Source organism: Mytilus trossulus, chromosome 5 (assembly GCF_036588685.1).
Source record: "Mytilus trossulus isolate FHL-02 chromosome 5, PNRI_Mtr1.1.1.hap1, whole genome shotgun sequence".
NCBI lineage: Eukaryota > Metazoa > Mollusca > Bivalvia > Mytilida > Mytilidae > Mytilus > Mytilus trossulus.
The window spans coordinates 70480329-70486328 of record NC_086377.1 but is presented as its reverse complement, the minus strand read 5'-3'; positions in this window follow the sequence as shown (position 1 = coordinate 70486328).

Here is a 6000-nt window from a genome sequence, read left to right as displayed (position 1 = left end):
GTTTAGTTTTAAGTGAATGTTTAGATTATAATGTAACTGCTTCAGCTGTTGCAGCTTCTGCAAATAGAGCACTTGGTCTTGTTATAGCCAAGTGCAAAATTTTAGGTGGTGTTACTCATAATGTCTTTTCAAAATTATATGAGAGTTTGGTGCTTCCAATTGTTGAATATGGTGCTGGTATTTGGGGTTGCAAAAATTTTTCTTTTATAAATGCCATCCATAATAGAGCTTGCAGATTTTTTCTTGGAGTGGGTAAATATACTCCAAATGCTGCAGTTGCAGGGGATATGGGGTGGATACCTATCTTTCAAAAACAATGGCAATGCTTAATTCGACTATGGTGCCGTTTGAACAATATGAGTTCTGAGCGTTTAAACAGAAAAAAATTCATATGGGCAGACATTATGAGTTAAAAACATAAGTGTATAAAAAATTGGAATTTTTATGTAAGGAAAACGTTTTCTGAGTATAATGCAGAACATTTGTGTATCATTACAGATTATGTTGATAGTACCTCAGTTGTCAATACTGTTATGTCTAAAATGTTTAGTAAATATGTCGAACAGTGGCAAGGCAATTTACAATCAGAGAAAGCTTTATCTGGTAAAGGGGGTAACAAACTTCGCACATATAATTTGTTTAAGAACAGTTTTGAAACGGAAACTTATTGTAAAATCCCAATGCCATTTTCGCAAAGGAGTTCTTTTGCCAAATTTCGATGTGTAGCACCACTAAGAATAGAAACGGGGAGATTTGAAAAATTAATTTTAAAAGATCGAGTATGTGATAATTGTACGAATGTTTTAGAAGATGAAGCCCATGTTATTTTATCGTGTCCTTTGTATGATGATTTTAGAAAAACATTATTTGATGAAGCAACACATTTTAATAGTGATTTTATGTCTTATGATGATAAACAGAAATTAGTGTTTTTATTTACAGATAATAATATGATTCGTAGCTGTGCCAAAGCCTGTAATCTTATTTTAAATAGACGTAGAAATGTTTTATACTGTAAATAATGTTAATGTCAATATGTTTTATAATAGATGCATTCTTTATATAATTTTTAATGTTATAGTCTCTTATAATTCTGTACAGAATGGCTATCTTTTTATATTTATATATTTTTACATTTAATGTAATGTTGTATTATATGTTATTGAGAGATGAGACTTAAATAAAATATTGAATTGAATTGAAGCAAAATTATTTGTCCTTTTAATCATTTTAACTTTTAAATAAGAACAACACATTTTATTAAAATAATCAAGTATTAATCTTTTCGATACAATTGTTAATTGCTTAGATTAAAGAATATATGATTGTTTAATCAGTTGTTATATTATTTGGCACGTGTCAATCGGTTCATTGATTTTCGGTATATCAAAGAAAAATGGGCACGTGCCTAGAAAATGTTGAATATCTTTTTTATTTATGATTATTTTTCTATAAAATTTGAAATTTATGCATTAAATATCAATCTTTAACATAATGTGTAACAATAACACGTATAACAGTACTCTTTCTAGTCCTTAGTGCACCGTTAAGGAGTCCTTAGCAGTGTTTAGACGTACCGCCGTAAAACAACTATCAAAAACCGAGCAATTATAAAACGTTTTACTGAATCATATTTTTAAAGTACTCTATTTCTGCATGGATGAAGCAACGACACCACCATTGCCTTAAATGATGGAGTAAAAAACTCAGTAATTCAAATGAATCACACGTGAAATTTTTCATGTTCTTTTCACTTGAACTTTGCAAAAATATGAAGGTATTTTTAATGATTTCAATTAAATTTTAGAAAAAAGATATTATTTTAACAATGTTATTTTTAAAAATTACGTGCATTTTACGTGTACCAAATTCCGGTGATTTATGCATGAACTATTATCATAAGATTCACGTGGAACCAACCAGTATAAGCAAGTTTAAAGTATTTCAAATGACAATTAACACTTAGACTATAGCCATACAGTAGGACAGTAAATGAACAAAAGACAAGTAAATCAGAAACATGCATGGCATGGATCACGCAAAAACATGCGGGGGCGACACTGAAGTAATGGGAGTTTGCTTCTTGCAAGAAATTGGCCGTGAAAACAATTTGATATGAAGACAAGCCTTTGTTTCAACTTTTTTAAAATTTCCAACATAAGGCTGTTACGGCCCAGATCAATGTTCTTAAGCATCACATATTTTTCTTTCATCTTATTGTTAGTTTCTTAAATAAATATTTACATATTATAAACTATATTTTTTATTATTTCTTTTTTGTTCAATTTCAGTTTAAAATTCTGTTTTTTTACCATATTGGACTTCTTATTGTGTATTGAATTGAAACACGAACGCGGACCTCGATGAGAACACCTGGATTGAAAGTTTGCAAATGTTCCGACCAATGAATCGTTTTTTACTATGTAACGCGAACTTCAACGAAAGCACCTAGATGAAATATTGTGTATTGAATTGAAAAATGCACGCGGACCTCGATGAGAACACCTGGATTGAAAGTTTGCAAACGTTCCGAACAATGACATTCATTTTGATATGTAACGCGAACTTCAACGAAAGCACCTCGATAAATTATTTTTTTGTACGACAATTAGTTTTTAATTTGGACATTACCGCTAAAATATAGTTAATAAAAATTATATCAGAGCAACAGTGCATAATTGTTTCTTTTCCATTCTTGTTTATTTTAATAATGTTTATGTTGATTTCAATTTGGTAGGTAGATTTATATAATATGCCCTAAACGAAAATAAAATGCATTAGACGTAAGAGAATGTCGACTTAGAGCAAGTCAAGGTCGTAAAACTTAAATCAACCAACCCATCGTTATCGCAGACTAAAATTTATCTCATATATACCGAATATATTTTTATTTATAGCAAGACTTTTTGTACGTCACGGTGAATGACTGCACAATAATCCCTTTACAGAATCGGAACCACAATTCCAAATTACCGTAATGTGCTGCTTGTCCGCAATTAACGCCCGTTTCACGTCAGTGACCGATATTACAATTTGACACAGTTTTAAAAGTTTTTTGAGCTGTTCCTTTATTTGCAATGTTGTACAAGACTTAACTGTTTATTAAATTCAACAAATGTTAACATTATGTTCATTCATTTTATTATTTAACACAACATTGTTTTTATTACAAGCTATTTCATATATCAATATACAGCTAGGGAATATTTGTTGTTGACCGAAACTATAAGATACATCGATTTAAACTATGTGAAAAATAAATAATTTTTGTAAGATACTTTAATTTCCGTGTCTATATTTAATTAACGAGTACACTATAGTAAGACAGAAAAAGAGAAACGGAAATATACAGGAATACCTAAAGTTTGTAAGTCATTGCAATGGACCATACGTTACTTACATTCACAAGTTTTCATAGCACTCAGCAAGTTTTAAAACGAATATGTGAGATAAAGATCTACTGCATTCGGGCAAATTAAAAATATGTTAAACATCTAACTATTTTATTTTTAACAGATTCACAAGTTTTGAATTTTTTAAACCGTGCACCAATATTTTATTGTTTTTATTTAAATTCCTTATATGTTACGTGTATTGATCATTCATTTGTTTAAATTGTGAAGTATATTACTTTAATAAGAATACACGCATTTATATATATAAGTCGATAAAGTTTGAAACAAATAAACGAAAGATACATCGATGTTGTTTTGCTTGAGTGATTTACCTGTTAAAAGCTCGGGTCGCAACACGGTTTAAAACGAATTGATACCAGTTTGAAATAGTTTAACGGGGGCTTGGCCTATTTGTTTGACGCAACTTACCGCCAACTTGAATTAAATTGAACGACCGCAAGCGAAGCTATTTGACTGGCATTAAAATGATTTGATATGCATTGAAATAAATTAAAAATGATTTTTAATTTTTGTCAATCTTTATCAAATGACGATTAATTTCATTTAAACAGCGTTAACACGTTTTTGTCCGATCAAGTTAAATTGGGGTTACTAGTGCACCAAAATCGGCACTTATTTAAGTCACAAAACTAAATTAAGAATATCGAGACTACCTTCACCATTCAAGATGACGAACTGAAAAGACTGATTGATGCTGCTTCTATTTCTAGAAAAAGGGAAAAGAAAACAAAAAGAGTCAGATCCATTGAATCAACACCAGTGAAGCCACAGCAAATAAAAAAAAGCCGATTATGTCAACTCCCATGTAAGTATTTAAGAGTGTCTTCTTTTTTTAACTTAATATATAGATAAATGAAGATGTGGTATGAATGCCAATGAGAAAACTCTCCGTCCAAGTAATAATTTAAAAAAGTAAACGAGTATAGGTCAATCAATGTACGGACATCAACACTTCATATTGTTTATATATATAAAAGATGGGATAACAAACAGTGATAGCTGGTGTACATATAAAACAATCTGTAGTCTAGAGTATTATTTTAATAAAATACTAATAGATACGGACTGAAAAAAAAACTCCGCAGACATGCATACTAAACTTATCGTAATGTTGTACCATTTTTTCCCCATAGAATCTTAAATATGCCCTGGAATACTTAAACCTGTATTTAATTTTTAACATTTATATGATTAATTCCTAATGCAGTATAAAATGTGTATATACAGATATTTTTGTTTTTATTTTCAGAAAAATGAAAATGCCTGATTTTCAAAGAAAGATACAATTCATTATGAACTTTGAATCAAAAACTACACCACTTAAAATATCAAATCATTTCAGTATTTGATTTATTTATATTTATAACAAAATTTTAACCAAATTATTTGTTATATCTCAAGCTTTCTAACAGTTTTTTTTGTCCATGGCTTGTCCTGTAAGTACACCATGACAATCGTAGTGTGCCGTGTGTTCAAAACAACACTAGGCGAAACACGATCCACATGTTAATTTGTCACGCAGGCAACTTAAAAACATTTTTGTCGTTAAAACTATGTGGTACTAAATCTATTAAAACATAATTGAAGTCGACTTGTAATTTGGTGCACTTGCTTCATTTACTTTACCTTTTTTTTTATTTGACCTTTTTGAAAAATATTAAACAGTTCATCGGCAGCAATAATCGCTATCCACTCACATGAAATATTTAAAGTTTATACATTTTCTCCACTTTCATACAACCGTGAATGTATTGTATTTCAGGTAAATAAAAATAATTTAGTCACTCTGCGTATCAACGTTAGATGGTATGTGACTATATGCGAATTGAAGATATTAAATTTAAACAATTCTGTTATTTCAATATCAATAAATTATTGGTATGGAAAACCTCACACTTTTCTGAAATATCGTGAACTAAGCTGTAACTTAAAGGAATTTGAATTTGTTTATGAAAATACAGTTCCTTCAAGGTTATAAGATAGATTATATACATATAACGACAAAATCTTTTCAGTGACTTTACAACTGTGATCTTGAATATATTAATGTTTCTTTTTAAATCGTGTGGAGTTACTTTACATTTACCATGTTTTCAACTTACCGAAAGACAAGCAATGTCAAAAGATCAATTGACCAAGATCCAATTAATAGCATGTACTTTTTCATAATTTACCTTCCCCTGTCAGAGACCCATGCACGTTTATCGAACAGTCCTCAATACTTAATTTCGTCTTGAAGTCACTTCCGCTTAGTTACCGAACCCGCCATCTTTGAGTGGTGATTGATTGACTGTTGGCATTAAACGTCCAGTGGCAAATATTTCATCCATATTCAGGACGAGAACAAGTTCACATTAAATAGAATATGTAGGTCTTGTCAAATTAAAGGCCAAAAGGACGTATGGTGGTGGGTTTTGTTCTACATGCCTTAACAGTGTGGTTGTCTTACAAAGGATGTGAAGATTTGGAAGAAGAAGAAGAAGATGATGGTCGGGGAAATTTTGCCTTGCAACAGGCCACCAACGGGCCCTCAAAAAGTTGTTGCAAGGGTTCTTAACGTGTAAAGAGTGTGCCACTCTCTTTA